Source organism: Aotus nancymaae, unplaced genomic scaffold, assembly GCF_030222135.1.
Source record: "Aotus nancymaae isolate 86718 unplaced genomic scaffold, 86718_ANA_hifiasm-v0.15.2.pri h1tg000019l, whole genome shotgun sequence".
Lineage (NCBI taxonomy): Eukaryota > Metazoa > Chordata > Mammalia > Primates > Aotidae > Aotus > Aotus nancymaae.
In genome coordinates this window covers 45,607,104-45,624,481 of record NW_026988431.1, presented here as the reverse complement: position 1 = coordinate 45,624,481, position 17,378 = coordinate 45,607,104, and the positions used below count along the sequence as shown (strand labels likewise).

At 34.7% G+C, this 17,378-nt stretch overlaps 1 protein-coding gene across 50 annotated transcripts in view; it reads right to left on the bottom strand.

Annotated features, from left to right (window-relative positions):
- Positions 1-17,378, bottom strand: part of MBNL1 (muscleblind like splicing regulator 1) — a 209,163-nt gene that overhangs the window by 157,431 nt on the left and 34,354 nt on the right. For 2 of the 50 annotated variants that reach the window (XM_012437012.2, XM_064378812.1), the window contains exon 1: positions 153-708. The exons of 43 other annotated variants lie outside the window; for them this stretch is intronic. The gene's annotated coding sequence lies outside the window, so the exon portion shown is untranslated. Of the gene's footprint in view, positions 1-152; positions 709-17,378 lie in introns of those variants that run through there. 5 more of the 50 variants (XM_064378823.1, XM_064378815.1, XM_064378820.1 and 2 more) reach the window with 5 other exon arrangements.

The window sequence follows — 17,378 nt, the reverse complement described above, 5'->3', positions numbered from 1 at the left end:
AGAAAAAAGAGATAGGTTAAGATTTACTAAGTAGCACTTCACTGATGTCCTACAGTATCACAACCTTGCCATGTGATACCAGACTAAGTAATATTCAAGTCAGCCTCTCTCTCTCCCTCTCTCTCCCACACATACACACACAAAATACTTACAGTGAGGCATATTGCAGCCAGCCATCGTAGATTTATTAAAAAAAGGGGCCGTTTCCCCTTGTGAAGCAATGCATGATAGAGAGATAACCAATCACAGATAGTGTTGCAGCAATATTCTGGGCAGAAAGCCAATAGTGTGGGTTGTCTTATGAAAGGTCGCGCCTGTCAGACGTTCATTACTATGCTATAAGCACAGAAAATGTCCATCAGATGTGACTTATTCCACTGCAAGAGGACGAGCATGTGGGTTTTGAATTTACCCAACATGCAGTTAGTGGACTAAACCATGTTAGTTTTAAAACAGCTTCTCAGACAAGTCTAAGCACTTGAAGATCATTACCAGAGAATAAAAAGCAAGGTTTAAAAATTGCAGCTGACTTCCAAGCTGCTTTCCCTCCGGCTCTGCGCAGGGACGGGCACTGAACAGCCTGCTCCTGCTGTCCTGACACGTGAATAAAAAAGGAAAGGGGTGTTTACAAATGGTACATTCTCCTGACCTATCCAATTCACTTCCTTCTAAAGCCCAAGTCCTGCCCCTCCACTGAAAGCAGCACTCATACTGTAAAACTATTCCATTGAGCCCGCAGACACTTTGTCAATATATCACAGGCAGGCAAGATATGAACAAAAGCATCCTTTATTCGTACATTTTTAAAGCAGAAGCTGAGGTCATGTGGGGAAAATAAGGAGTGCAGTGTTGTCAGTGTATCTGGTAAATCTGAACTCAACCTCAAGGGAGAATGTGATTCCATCGCAGAAACATTAAATATTAAGTGAGCAATTTGATTTGGGCAGAGTGATGCACTTCAGAAGTACAATTCCAAACGAAGCTGGAGGGTCGGGGATGAGGGATCCCCTACTGCCTGATGATCAGTTAACTCGGCACTACAAGACTACTCCTTAGAGCATGGCATTTTTACTTTTAACAACTTACTTTCTCTGTCAGGATTTTTTTTTCTTTTTTCCATTGAATGTCCCCAATGAGGAAAAAAAGGCTTTAAAAAGTAAAATTTTCACATTTTAAAGAGGCAATGTCACAGTACGATAAATAATGTTTGATTATACTTCATGAGCCAAAATTGCTCTATTGGCATATGGTATATTCATAATTTTTGGAAATTAGAGTATAGAATATAAATACATGTATGTTAAAAAACACAAATATCTAGAACTTAAATTGTTTAAGATTAATAGCTATTTTAACACTGATTTTCTTTTAAAAACTACTTTCCAAAACTATTTGTAAAATACAACAGTAAGACTACAACTTTTGATAGAGATTAAAAGAATCGGCCGGGTGCAGTGGCTCACGCCTGTAATCCCAGCACTTTGGGAGGCTGAGGTGGGTGGATCACGAGGTCAGGAGTTCAAAACCAGCCTGGCCAACATGGTAAAACACCATCTCTACTAAAAATACAAAAATTAGCCAGGCGTGGTGATGGAGCCTATAATTCCAGCTACTTAGGAGGATGAGGCAGAAGAATAGCTTGAATTCGGGAGCCAGAAGCTGCAGTAAGCCAAGATCATGCCACTGCACTCCAGCCTGGGCAACAGAGCAAAACCCTGTCTCAAAAAAAAAAAAAAAAAAAAAAAAAAAAACATGGCTCACGCCTGTAATCCCAATACTTTGGGAGCCCAAGTTGGGCACATAATGAGGTCAGGAGTTCAAGCCCAGCCTGGTCAACATGGCGAAACCCTGTCTCTACTAAAAATACAAAAAATTAGCCAGGCATGGTGGCAGGCACCAGTAACCCCAGCTCCTTGGGATGCTGAGGCAGGAGAATCTCCTGGACCCAGAAAGTGGACGTTACAGTGAGCCGAGATTGCATCGCTGCACTCCAGCCCAGGCTACAGTGTGAGTCCATCTCAAAAAAAAAAAAAAAGAACCAACTCATCCCAGTGTTCAAGAAATATTTTTGTTTTCAAAAAAGTTTCCAGGTCCTAATGCTAGTTTCTATTAAAAAACAAAGGTCCAGTCAGTCATAAACTGTAAGCTGTGTCCATCTTTCTGAATCTTTGCTCTGCATTAAGAATTACTCAATGACTTCATGCCTTGAGAATGGACCACCTGCATGGTCAACAATCTCTTTAGTCCTTCTCTTCAGAATCTTCAAGTGCCTCACCTGCAACTATTTTCTTCCTCTAAAGCCAGCTAAGATGTCACTTCCTCCAAAAAGCTACCAAGATCTCATTACCCCCATCTCCATCCAACCGTATATTAACACTGCCTTCTCTGAATTATCTCTGCACCTATGCCCTATACAGTGTTTTATTTCCTTACATATCTGACCCTCTAGACCATATGTTTTTAAGCACAGAAAAAATATAAGTGAAGTGATGCAAAACAGATGGAGTTCCATAAATATTGGTAAATAATCAATTACTGCATCAGGATTTGGATTACCTCTAGAGCACAAAATATACAAACATGCACATGAACACATATATGAATACAACACATGAACATACTGAAACACACACACACACACACACACACACACACACACACACACACACATCATTGCCTCTATATGTTCCAGGGTCACATAGGTCCTTCTACTGCCTCACAACCTAGTCCTGTTCTTGGACAGCTCCCTACCTCATTCCACACAGCAGCTTTTCTAAAACTTCATTACTCTTTCTCCACGTTCACTAGCAAGAGTGGGTAATATTATATGCCAAAAATATTTCATAGCCATTAACAGTAGCCCTTAAGCATGAACTTTTTCTTACCTTCCTACTCATCTGTCTTTTACCTATCGTTCTGTATCTTGCTTGGCCTACCAGTTCTCACTCCTCCTGCCCACAGTTAAGCTTCCACAAACCTCCACCTTGACTCATTCATTCTCAAGACCTCTTTCTTTTTCTGCCTCCTCTATGCATGCACACCCTGTCTTTCAGCAGTTCCTTCTCTTAGCTTCCAAATATGCTGAAGTAACTCCAAAATGCAGAGGGTGACATGGCAGGAGGAAAAGGACCCAGCCCTGGCTATGTATCCTCCTCTCCCTAATGCACTTAATCCATCCTTCCCAGGCCAATACCCAAAAAGTCATCTACCGTGCATTTTTTCTGCTTCTTCCTTTCCCATTCACTTCTGAATCCTTATCAGTCTGACTTCCACACCCACTATTTTACCTCTCAGAAAAGGTGATCAATACTGTCAGGAAAGCCAAGTCTAAAGACCATGTTTTGTCCTTGCCTTTACTTGATCTGTAACATGATTTACTACTCCTTCTTTCTTGAACCTTTCCCTTTGACCAAACTGACACATTTTATCCTGTTGCTTCTTCCAGTGCTGTACCTCTTGTATTCCCCTGGAGGGGAGTTGCTGAGGGTTCTTGGCAGGTGCCAAGACATCTGTGAGCTCCTGGAACTTGTTACATGCTAACTCCCTGTTTGGTTTAACACACATTTCCTCACCCCTGGAATTTGGCAAATTCCTTCTCCTTGTTTAAATCACTCTTCAAAAATCACCTTCTCTATAGGGCTGGGCCAGCTATGCTAAACATTATTCCCTCTCAGAATGTTTTTGGTATTTTGTAAATCTTTGTACCTTTCCCCCTCAATGTTATAAACGCCCTGACAACAGGGTGTAGGTCAAGTGTCCCCCATCACAAGGTTCTTGGAACATAACAGACCATTTTTTAAAAATGTTTTATAAATGAACTTCATTCATACTTACAGAAATAAACATGTATATGAGGATGTGATCCCCTGGACAAAATAAATATTTAATCATGATCTATGGCATCCAGACAATATATGTAAAAAGATTGGTACTATAAGAAATATCTGCATTGCTTGGTGGTCATGTCTAAATACAACCACAAATTAATTTCTAGATTTGATTATTTTTCCTTTTTTCCAGGTTACAGATAGTCCCACTCAAGTACAAAATATACTTTGATTACTAAAATGCTTGCAAATTAGCATTATTTTCTGTAGCAGAGAAATTCTATTTACTTCAAAAGTGCTATTGAAAAAATTATAAACATATTTGTGCTATTTAATTGTAAAGGACATAGGCAAGGACGATAATCAAAATATTAATAATTAGTTCAGGCATAGACTCTGAGCAATTAAAATAGATACTGGCTTTTATGCATTAGTTTAGCTGGACCTGATAATATATGTGCCTGCCCTTGATATAGGGCACTGTGGGCAACAAACTCAAATTATTTCCTACAGATCAATTTCACTAAACTTCTGATATCAGATCATCTTATATTTCTTCTCTTTATTAAAAAAAACTATTTCAAAAAACAGAAATCTCTTGGTAAATTAAGATTTTATAGAATTTGGATCAATATTGAATTCACAAAACATTAACTAGTAGTGGGTTTTTGTTCTATAGATAGATACAGTATTTAAAGTGTGTGGGTAATGTACAGATAGTGAGAATCCTTGCAAATATATTTGGCCTAAAATAAATTTTGTTTGTAAATAATTACTAAAGGAAAGATTTCTATTTCAAAGATAAGTACGAACGGGTAAATTGCTTCTGAGGTAAATCTCTGACCTATATTTCAATACATTATAATAAACTTCTCTGAACAACAAAAATATTGTAAGAATCAAACTTTTAAAAATCTGAGTAACAGCTAATAGTAGGCCCTCTTTAACCTACTGATCAAATTCCAAACGCTACAGAGTTTCTTGCTTTATATGACATCTTCTACAACAGGAACATTCTGCCATAAGAACCAATTTCTTCTTGAATGATATCAGGAATCACGTATATATTCTACTTTAAGATAGATATAAGGGGGAAAATAAAAAGGAAAGAAATGAAAATGTGAAATGACAGATAATAAAAACCAAGAAAAGGATAAAGCAGAATGAAATTATTCTTACTCTTTCAACAATTATTCTTAAAGATTTTATATATATATATATATATGGCTTCATATGAATGCCTATTTAAGAGTCACATATCTACTGCTATAGAAGATAAAGAGATGCTTATAAGGTATGAAATGAAATTCTCTTTTGGAGTACTGGATGCCCTCTATGACCAAGGTTAAATTTCTTGCTCACATAAGTTTACTCATCATTTCAGTTCTTCCAAACCAGAGTAGTTAGCTGGTAATTTTAAAGACTTTTTAAAATATGCTTTTAATGTTGATATAAGTTATATATTAAGGAAATCAATTATTTGAGGTCCTTTATTATGATTTTGTTTATTAAGATAGTTTCAGTCTAACTGAAAGAGATGGCCAAATTCACCCTGTAAGGTTGGAGGAGATAAGAAGGAACCCCTTGCCCAAAACCACAACTTCTTCCCCTGGCTCACTGGTGTCAACAAATCCATAATTAGTAATGTCGTTCTTTAGTAAACTAAGTTTGCTCACACAATTATTCCCAGGGCTTGTCCCAAACATTAACAGAGATCTCCATATACGAACAACCAACTTGGCATTTCTGTAGTGCATACAGCCATCACTGTATTCACTAAGGTGCTAAGTAGAGTAACAAAGATGTTATATACTCTATGGGAAGAACTGTCATCTGAATGAGTTAATGCAGCCTTCAGCAGTATTCAACTACATATAGCAAAAGGCAGAGACCAGTATTTCTCAATGAGGGGTAAGCACAATACCTGCAGTACTCACAGCAATTTTAGGTAATGCACAAGCAACATAATTTTAACAGATGGATGAGAATGCTAGAACTAGTGTGTCCAGTCTGTGGTTACATCATTATTGTAATTTCGGAAGAAATAAAGTTTAATTTACAAATTATAAGGGTCAGGCACCGTGGCTCACGCCTGTAATCTAGCACTTTGGGAGGCTGAGGTGGGAGGATTACTTGAGGCCACATGTTCAAGACCAGCCTGAACAACATAGAAGATCCTATCTCTACAAAAAAAATACAAAAATTAGCCAGGCGTGGTAACAAATGCCTGTAGTTCCAGCCACTTGGGAGACTGAGTGCTTGAGCACAGGAGGTCAAGGCTGAAGTAAGCCATGATCACACCACTACATTCCAACCTGGGCAACAGAGTGAGACACTGTCTCATAATAATAATAACTAAATAAATTTTTAAAGAATATATACATATACACACATACACATAACAGACTATATATAAGTAAAAATCATGACAGAGATATGTAAATGACTGAAATTTTAGCAACACTGCAAAGAAAAAGATAACTTTCAATCACACACCCTCTGGAATAGCACAGAGACTGCCAATGTGGCCTGCTGGTCTGACACATTTCAGACTAGCTGCTGCCAAGGAAGGAAGATTGTGTTTACTAACTCAAATAAGTAATCTAGGGTCTGTCGAAGCAGTCTTTTAGAATTCTGATCCATTCAACAGTTTGGTTCCCTAAATCACCTAGAGGTCTATTGCAGGAAGGATAATGAAGGAGCATTGGTTAGGTGATACACTACTCCCAAAGATTAGAATTCCAGAAGCAACTAAACTGCATTGAAATGAGAAAATGATTGTTGTTCCTTAAGTATTTATATTTGGGACAAAACAGAACATAAAGCTTCTGTAGAGACAACGATTTAAAGGTGAATTTTCAATTGATTTCTGTATCAGGCAAAATTTAAAAAAATGAAAAACATTTAAGCTCACTAGAAGATAATTACCACAATGAATCATTGCACTCTGCATACTAGCTTTATACCCCAATAGGCCTTCGTCCAAGTCCCTACTGCAAAGTTATCTTCTTAGGAAGATTTTCAGCCCACCATCCACAGCACCCAACCTTCTGTTCCTCCCAACAGCAGTGCAGACTCGTTTTAAGAGACATATGTAACATTACACTTCCAGCCTAAGCAACATAGTGAGACCTCCATCTCTACAGAAAATAAATTTTTAAAAACTAGCCACACATGGTGGCATAAACTTGTGGTCCCAGCTACTTGGGAGGCTGAAGTGGGAGTACAGCTTGAGCCCAAGAGTTCAAGACTGTGGTAAGCTATGACTGAGTCAATGCACTCCAGCCTAGGTGACAGAGTGAGACCCTGTCTCAAAAAACAATATGACACTGTGGATAGTGGCCTTCCCACCTAAAGGGAAGGAAAAAAAAACCCACCTAATACTATGTAGTACTGTGAAGAAAGCAGAGTAATATTACACACTTATCTTGTTATCTGCTGATCATTTATTTGCCTTTGCCACAAAAATATAAGCTCCATGAGAGAAGGCAGTTGTTACACTAGTTCTTCATTAAGTCAGCACCAAAACAGTCCCTGGCCCAGAGGAAGCAAATAATTAATATTTGTGGCATGACTGAATATTTTTCTTAGTATATCAGACTAGTTTATATTTTTGACAAGATACAATGCTTAAGCTACACAATTTAGTATACTGGAGATATTACCTTTATAACCAGCATCAAACATCACTCATTGGAAAGAGAACATGAGGCAATGAAGTTAAAATAGCAACATATTTAAATACTTCCTTGATTATGAAGTTGAAGAAAGATATTTTGAGCCACAGAATATCTGAAACAGATTTATGTGGCTTTGCAAATTTAAAATATTTAAATAATTATCTGTGAATTTCTGACAGAACCAGTCTTCAATTCCAGCAAAAGAAAGGAACACTGCACTTTTTCTGATTCTATTCAGAGAGGGAGTATTTAAACATTACCTTCTATAAGAAGGTATAATGAGATAAAACTGTGAATGCTACTTAATTGTTCTACAAGAAAAAGCACTACTGCTAATTAGGGTTATATTTACCTATATATTACACAAAGACATTATCTTGTTAGCCTCAGACAGACATTTCTGATCTGTCCATATCATTATTAATATTTCAAAATAGTAAACAGGAAATCAGAAGCGACTACAGCAAAATTTAAAATGCTGTTATGTGCTCAAGAGCTAAATGGCAAAAAATTAAATCTCACCATCTTGGCAATTTTCAGAAAGTACAGTGACCCAACCCGAATCTGCCAATATAAAACTAGCACAACGAAACTGTGAATGCTAAATAGAATGCAATACACAGTAGTATTGTTATTCCCATTACAATGCCTGATTATAGACTTTAATTCTAAATCTTACTTAAATGAGTATTATTTTATTTGACACCATAACTAAGGGCCAAAATCATAGTTTTAATATTCAACCTCTGTACCTTCTGAACAGGATCACTGAGCTTCTTGTTGAGGTTGGTGGCACCTCTGCCTAAAACAATTTAAAATATGTTGCTCACTGCTTAAAGAACGGTAGCAAATTCATCTATGCATCCTTAATGATATTATTGCACAACACAAAATATGAAGTTAATCGATAAGAGAACTAAGAAAATGCTATTTCCACAGCACCTCATACATTGGTGAAATTTGCTGCATTTGTACCTCTTTGCCCCTCTATTCCAACTTTCCCTCTCACACAGAAATCATTCTCACAATCAATGGTCCTATAAGATCGTCTCCATAATTAACCTATACTTGTTTTCTATTTTAGCAGATTCAAGTAGGATAAATTATGTGAAAAAAAAACAGATATAATTTTAAAAAAACCTGCCCAAAATATAAAGCATATCTCATTACAATCAAACTTAATAGTTGTCACATCGTTCAAAATTTCTAAAAATTAAATGTGACAATTGCCCTCAATACTATCCACTATATCTGACCACACTAGCTTAATCTTAATAAATAGATGTTGAATTTCCAAATATCTGATTTTAAACCTTGCATGATAATGTCAATCAGGAAAATTTTACTAGCTTATTTATATTGAATATGGCCTAAAATATGTGATTTAATAATTAATCATGGAAAAAAAGTATAGAAAAAAAGTATAGAAAAAAATCTATACCTATAATTAAATTAAAAGATCTAAAATAATTATTCTTCAGAATACAATGACCAAAAGCAATTACAAATGAATATAATATGTAATTGCTTGACTGTATCCTAAAAAATAAGTTAGTGAACCTCTCATGACACAACATAATACACAAATATTTCCTCCCTTCCACATCATCAGTAAAAGTCCCTATTATTTCACTAATATATTTCTTATTCCAAACTTACAAATACTCAAGCCACATAGGAGCTACACAGTTTAACATTACAATCCTATGGATATTTCTATTGATTTATACAATTGATCTTAAGGATTACTTTTTAGCAAATAATCTCAAATGTACTTTTAAAAATATATCAATGTTAATTGAATGTATTCCTCATAACAATATTAGATCATCAGTTTAACTTGACTTTTTTTCAAAAAAAAGCAAATTCACATATGCTCACAAACAAGTAAGATTAATTTTTTCACTAACAGTGACTTAAGACTCAGTTGTTTTTTCCTGGTTTAAAAGACTAAAATATGCCACAAAGCAAAGACATGCATTGACAACTCACATTTTCACTTCAATGTAACTGACATATCCTTTGAGTAAGGTTTCACATAATTCACATACCTAACTAGGTCCAGAGATTAAACAACAAATTATGTTAATATTCTACAATAAAAAAGTATGTTAATGATCTATGTCAACAGAAACAGATCAATATAATTACTATTGAACAATTACATATTACTCCACTATAGGTCCATTTTGCTATCAGTAGTCAACTAGGTTAATGAGACTTTTTCACTCTTTTAATCAATACTGCAATTGCATATAAAAAGCTATGATTAGATTTGAGCAATTTTAGTAATATAAATCCTTAGAACATGAAGTGTATTTATATATGTATTGACTTTGAACTAGAATAAAAAACTCCTTTCAAGAAAACCTTGACTGATGTGTACTTTCCACTAAGAGTGAATAACATGTTTTTTTACATTTCTTAAGCCTATGCTATACTTTGAAAATATACTAACCCTAAATCTACACTGTAAATTTCTCTTGTGCGAACATACAAAAAAAGTGCATCTTTTTTTTCTATAAATAGAACTGAAAGCTTGTTTTTGTATTTTTGCAAAATATTTTCAACTGTTAGCCCTTATATAGCAGCTAATCAATAGAAACATTTGTGAAATCAGTTTTTCAACTCCTGTTGTATCAAAACACAGATTTCATTCCTAAAACAATCATAGTATTTGCATTTTGTAATTATTTACCAAGAAACAGAGGTTGGGAGTTGGAATAAATGTTAGGGTTTGACAGAGTATCAAAATGGACAATAAATAGCTTACTGTTATTTTCTTATTAACAAAAAGAAAATGTGTAGTTTTAAGCATCTGCAGGGCATGTTATATTTGGGGAATCTCTCACAACACTATGTCATAAGATTAAGGGAATGCTTTTTTATATACATTATTTCTACAAATGTCAGAAAATATCTGCTATCTCCTCCCTTTTTTAGATGCTAATTGACTAAAGGAAATGGTTTCTGACAATTGCTATACATAACGCAAAGCATTATCAAACTAGCTGAGGCACAACAGAACTCTGGAAAACTCATGTAGGCCCAAGCATATTTCCCATGTAGTAATTTTCCCTGTGGCTAGGGTTCCACTTGAAGTCATTCATGAGTCTGGAGTAGGAAGTCTTCCTGAAGCAGCATGCATTTCTAATTAAAATAACCAACATAGCTATATACTCTTGTATGATTACGCCTTTGCATGTATGTCCTATTGGAAATAACAACATTCTGCTCTCACTTTGTCCTCTTCAAACTCTTTTTCTTAGTTATTAAATAACGGTCCACAAAATAAAGTACCTGAAAGCGAATTTTAAGACTTTAAAAATGGCTGGATGGCAGAATGTGAGCATTTCCAATGCTTTTATTCTCACTTTGACAATGTGATTTCACCATGTTGTCAGAGCATAAATAAAGTCAGGCTTCTCAGGAGATGAGATTAAAGATTTTGTTATTACAAATTTGTACTTTCAAAAGAGTATACATATTGAACAAAAACTATAAAGAAGCATGAGATTTGGTTCCTTTGCTAAATAGAAAACAACATTCTTTTCTTAATTATTTTAATTGCACATAAGGTTCTGTGCATTCTGGAAAAGCTGTAACAAATAAGGAAACACAAAGAATAAACTACATCTTTTTAATGAGACAGGGATTAAACCTCTATATGTTTCCATCCGCATCATATGCTCTTAAAAAGTAATGACCAGCTTTCCACAACAAATCAGAACGCAATCGTAGCTAGCTAATAAACTGAAATAACTGCAAATCATTTATTAACAGCAACATTTGTTTCTCTGGGATACTGATGGTCCAGAAAGATTCTTGGATTATTTGAGTCAGTCACTTGGGGGTGACTATTAAAAATATATACTGTTCCTGGGACCTCTCCTAGACCTACTGAGGATAGGAACCAGGAATCGATGTTTTCCCAGGTTATTTTTAATTCCATTAACTTTTGGCAACCATGATCAATCAAGGCTAAAATATTACTCTTACCAGAGATTGTTTACTGCCTTTCTACCCTATAATTTCCTAGGAAACCAGAATATCTTCTCTGATAAGATGGCTTGTTTAAAGATTTGGTGTCAGGCTTTTCAATTATATTCTATCAACTACTTCAGAAAACTAGTATGCTTATAAAATATTGCAAAAAGCTCTGTTATGATTATTACTAATATTTTAAATCATGCATGCCACTCCATATCACTCTAAGATACTACATCATATACAACTACTAATCATGCCTCAAACCATTTATGTTTTAGTTCTGACCAGCAGTTCACTACAACTTAGCATGCAAAATCTACTTCATTGGTAAAAAAATTCCCTGACAATATTTAGAGGAATACATTGGACAAATTCAAACAGCAATCATGTAGCACTTTCAAAACTTTCCACATTTTTCTATCAATTGTCTAATGCACTATCATATATATACGATATATACAAACAAATAAAATGCTTTACAGATTGTAATATTTAGGTTCCTTATTTGTTGTTTATAGGAACAATTTATAGCAATAAAATTATTTTGCAAAAAAAGATAAACAAATAACCTATTGAACCTATAAAATATGATTAAATATTTACATTATGAATAAAATATAAAATAAGGATTAATATGTGTATGTGTATAAGTGTGTGTGTATATACTCAAATAATAAGGAAAAACATTTACATTAGATTTAGTCGAATTATTTTCTTCATATATAACAAAAACCTAGTCCTTTATTTAAAGTAAAACCTCTGTATGAAAGTTAACAGGGAGGAAAAAGAAACACTTTTATCTTGGATAAAACTAAAAATGTATGCTCTTTCAATAAGTAATGCCCCTTAAAAAGATGAAATTTTGAAAAGTTGGCTTGTGCTACATTCTATACATGTACTGAGCTTCCTTTCTGGCTTATGCATAAAATCTTCAAAGTGTTCATTTGGTTATTTAATTTTAAAAAAATGTTTCAAGCTGGGCACAGTGGCTCATGCCTGTAATCCCAGCACTTTGAGAGACCAAGGTCGGAGTACTGCTTGAGGCCAAGAGTTCAAGACTAGCCTGAACAACACATTGAGAACTCTGTCTCTACAGAAAATACAAAAATTAGCCAGGCATGGTGGTGCATGCCTGCAGTACCAGCTACTTGGGAGGCTGAGGCAGGAGGACTGTTTGAGCCTGGGAGGCTGCAGTAAGAGAAGATCATGCCACTGCACTCCAGCTTGGACAACAGAGGGAGACCCTGTCTCAAAAAGAATAAATTTTTTTAAAAGTTTCCACTGAAGAAGCCAAATAGAGAAATTTACTACCCCCTCACAACTTATACATTCTATTATTCAAAAATAGCAAGTAATATTTTATATATTGACATACAATTTATTTTCATCCTAACTTCTTTGTTCCTTACAACTCTAAGAGATGGTTGGTTATATTACTTTGTTCATTTGTGAACAAATAAATTGAGGCTTGCATGGTTAAAGGGCTGACCCATCAAAATCCTCTAAGCTAAATAAATGGAAGAACAAGACCCAAAAGCAGTTCTTCTGGCTTCAAATGTAAAATTTCATTCACGATACATGCTAGCAACTTAATAGAGCCTGGTAGAAGTGACAATGGCTACTAATATATACAACAGAAGTCAAAAAAAAAAAAGGGGGGGAGATAGTGGGTGAGTGGGAGATATTGGAGGTACCACTACTGCATTGCTTGTGGTTAGCTCAGAGTGAGGTGTGTGTAAGTGAAGGTGAAACCCTTGAATATTGATATTGATTCTAGAGAAGATAAGATGGTCCCTCTTACAGAGCTGAGAATGGATGCTATTGCTCTTTTATGTCCATAGGGTAGACCCTAAACATTAATAATGTATACCCGGAGACATAAAAATTCTACACTTCAGCAACAAATTTCTTCTCAAGATCGTTAATCAGTTTCGAATAGATTATGAAGTTCTAAATACTCAGTAGCTGATTTTGAAAGATTAATTGTTGAGGAAGTGGTCTTTGAGCATGATTTTTTTTATCAGCGAACAACAGGAGCCTACATTTTCTTCAGAGCTTTCCTTATAGAAGTTTAAAATATGTCAGCAGAAAAACTCCACATAGGTAAAAGGCAATGCTGCTTTAAAAGTATAAAACTGATATATGCTGAATTTGCATACAGTAAGGCTGATCTAGGAAAACTACTAAAACAGTATTTAAAAAGCAATGAAGAAGACGGAATACTGTCTGAAACACTTCAAAGCCATGTAGAGTCAGACCAATTTTTTATTAGGTTGGTGCAGAAGTAATTTCAGTTTTTGCCATAGTTTTTAAAACCACAATTACTTTTGCACCAACCTAATTAACAGCTGATAAAACCATTATAAATCTGTCAGAAAGAAAGCACTGAGGGTTTGAAACGGCATATATGATTTTTTTCTTTCACATGTACCAAACCTGTTCTCTACTAATATTGGTTACTTTTTAGCCCAGAGAAATCACAAATATTAAGTTGACCCAAAGTCAAAAGAAAACCCAAAGTCAAAACCAATAAAAAAATTATAATCGTGGTTCTGCTGCCTCAAAATATTTTCTTTTAGAAAAATTGCAGGAGTGTGTTTCTCTAATTGTGCTTCTTTTTAAGGTTTTCTTTCTTTGTTCCCTACCATCCTAGAAATGTTTTACTTAAAGAAATTCAAATACATTCAATGGTAACTTTATTAAATGAATAAATATATTCATTAACAATAAATTATACACATAAAATATGTGTATTGATTATATTAACTGTGTATTGACCACCTTGTATATGTAGCCTAGACATAGCGAGACTACTTGGATCCAGCCTTTGAAGAATCTGATGCTTAATTAAAGGTATAAAACCAACATACAAATAACTATATATAAAAAAAGTAAGTGAGAAGTACACAGTAGAGGTAACAATAAAGTTTAGTAAGTTAAAGAGAGAGGTCTGGGGTAGTTTCATCAAGAGGGATAAGAAATGTAAGGTTGGTCTGGAAGGACAAGTTTCATTTGGTTAGACAGAGACAAAAAGGAGTAGCAATCCAGACTGTAGAAACACAGACAGTAATGGCAAGGATGTGGGAAAGAACTGCATATGTACACTGGGAGAACTGGTCTGTATGGAACACCCGTATGTAATGGGGCTGGCAGGAGATGAACCTGGAACTTTGGGCTGAAGCCAAAATCAGTAAGGGCCTTAAAGGCAGGCTAAAGAATTCAGGCTTCACTTCTTAAGTAATTGGAATTCACCCATTCAAGACTTCACCCAAGGACAGAGTCAGAATATTTAAGCATCTGAAGGGCTAAGAATAAGACAGTATATGGGATCTGAAGAAATCTTATTAAATAAACTCGGGATTTATTTTACTTCCTAAAGCTCCTGCTTCAGTTGCCAGGAAGCTGAGAGATAAATTTAGTGCTCAATTTTGTCTTAAGTATTTGTTTCATTTCTCTGCCTTGTAAATTGATTTATCTGCAATTATTTGATGTGCACTTTACTTTTGTAAGCTTGATGGAGAATACATCATACATAAATAAAATTAAAGTAACATGTGTCTTGATACCAGGGAAATGGAACATTGTAGATGCAACACTTAAAAGTTTCAGAAGAGAAAAAATAATTTAGAATTTCCCCACCAAGTAAAGCTCATTTTTCTATAAATATTTCAATGAAAGACGGCCACATTGAATTAAAATAGTTACTGCAGATGGTGATTGCTTTAAAATCTGCAAGCACTGGGTTCAGCAACCTATCTTCTTGCCTGGCTGTCCAGTTTGACCTTCCATGTGAATCTGTGCTCCTATCGTGATGCCAAAATGACCTTCTGAAACTTACAAGGCTTCCAAAGCTGCAGATATTTTCAGCTGTATCAGCCCTGGCTGTCACAGCATTCTGCATAGTGAGTGGCAAAACTGGAGCCTCCTGTACTAGCCTGACCTTTTAAACTCACAATATTTTGCTGCTGCTCAAAATGAGTTTTCTCTTTCCATATTATTTTGTGATGCTATTTCTCTTGCTCAATTGTAAAGCATTGATTCTAAGCATAAAATGGTATTTTTCTTTACACGAAAATAAAATACTTCCTTTATGCATAGTAAATCTAACATTGGTAGATGCTGTAAAATAAATATTTACTGGCCTCTATAAATAATTGTTTTAATTATTAAAAATGTTGTGGTAACAATATATAATAAAATGTCATTATTTCTGCAATAGTCAATATGAAAATTGAGAGATGTCTAAATTTTATAACTGTATTTACTATCAGTTTATGTTTAACATTATGTATTCAATATCTAGCACAGTGCCTAGAATATTAAAAATTCAAATTAATATTAGGTGAATGTAACAGAATCTGCATGTTCAATATATTTCATTTACCATAGTACTATTAAACTGAAATATAGATGCTTAATTTTCTTGCCAAAAAATTAGTATATTAGCATGGAATCTTTAATCTGAATACACACACACACACACACACACACACACACACATTCCTGAGAATTCTTGGTACATAAAGGTAAAATCATTTTCAAATCCATTGATATCAGGTCACTGACAAAACTTTTATCATATGAATGGGTTAAAACTTTAAATTTAAATTTGCATAGGTATATTACTTTATTTTGTTTCCACTTAGGGTCTGTGGATACTGTATTTTCACAAGCCCATACTTGTATTCAATACAGAGAACCAAAAAATGATATTTTCAGAGCAAATTTATCAACTAATTCATTAGTTGGAGAATGGATCCCTTAGCTTCATACATTTATTCTATTTCATTTTTAGCTACAACTTATGCATTACTTCACAATCATTTATGGAATATATAGACACATATGGATATAACAAAAAAACATGCACACATACACACATGGACATGCTCTAATCACTAGGGATTTGGGGGGAAGTGAGAAAAGTTTATCAGAGATTTCCGAGTGAATGTAGAGCTATTAAATTTTCAGTGATATGTTTGTATATTTTGATATTGGCAACAGATTTCTATGTTTTAATTATGAAAAAATGAATTGAATTATATAATGCAGCTGAATAAATTACAAGAGCATTTGAAACTCTCTTTTTTGGCTCAAGACACATCTTAAAATGTGCCATTCAGCAAGCCATCCAACAAACCAATTGACAGAGTGCTATGTCACTCAGAAGCGACATCAGAAACTTCACAGGTGGTAATGATTTTGAGTCTAAAAGTAGATTTTGCTGATCTTGGCAAGTGCTAGGGCAGAGGTATTAGATGAGTAGAACAAATACTGAGCAAACCACATAGGCAGATTAGGCCATTTGATATATCCCTCCTTTCAAAGCCAGGGAAACTTCAAAGTCCATTCCATAGTCTGCTTTTTTATGACCACAACACTTAACAAAAAAAAAAAAAAAAAAAAAAAAAAAAAAAAACTCTTCCACATCTTATCTCCTTCATTAAATATTTCTAGAATTAACTTGGAGTAGGTCTCAAATCTACATGCAATGAGTATTTGTGTACCTAATTCATACCATACTGATGGAAATAAACAAGCAGAAAAACAGCAAAACTCCTGGGGTGAGATCTCAGTTCTCACAGTACCTTAGAGTATGACCCTTGAGCAAATCCCCTAACCTTAATCTTCCCAAGCCTCAATCTTCTCACTTGTAAGCCAGAGAGCTACCAATGCATAAATCCCACAAAATTGTGTAAGAGCTATGTATGATCACACACATAAAATAGTAAGCTCCTACACAGTAGGTAGCTATTTTAATAATTATGACAATGGCTAATGCTTGGGTCTTTTGTTGTTTTCATTTCATTATTTCACTTATGAATAGGCCTTTTTCTACAATCCATACACTTCAGAAAATCAGAAACCATATTCTTAATTT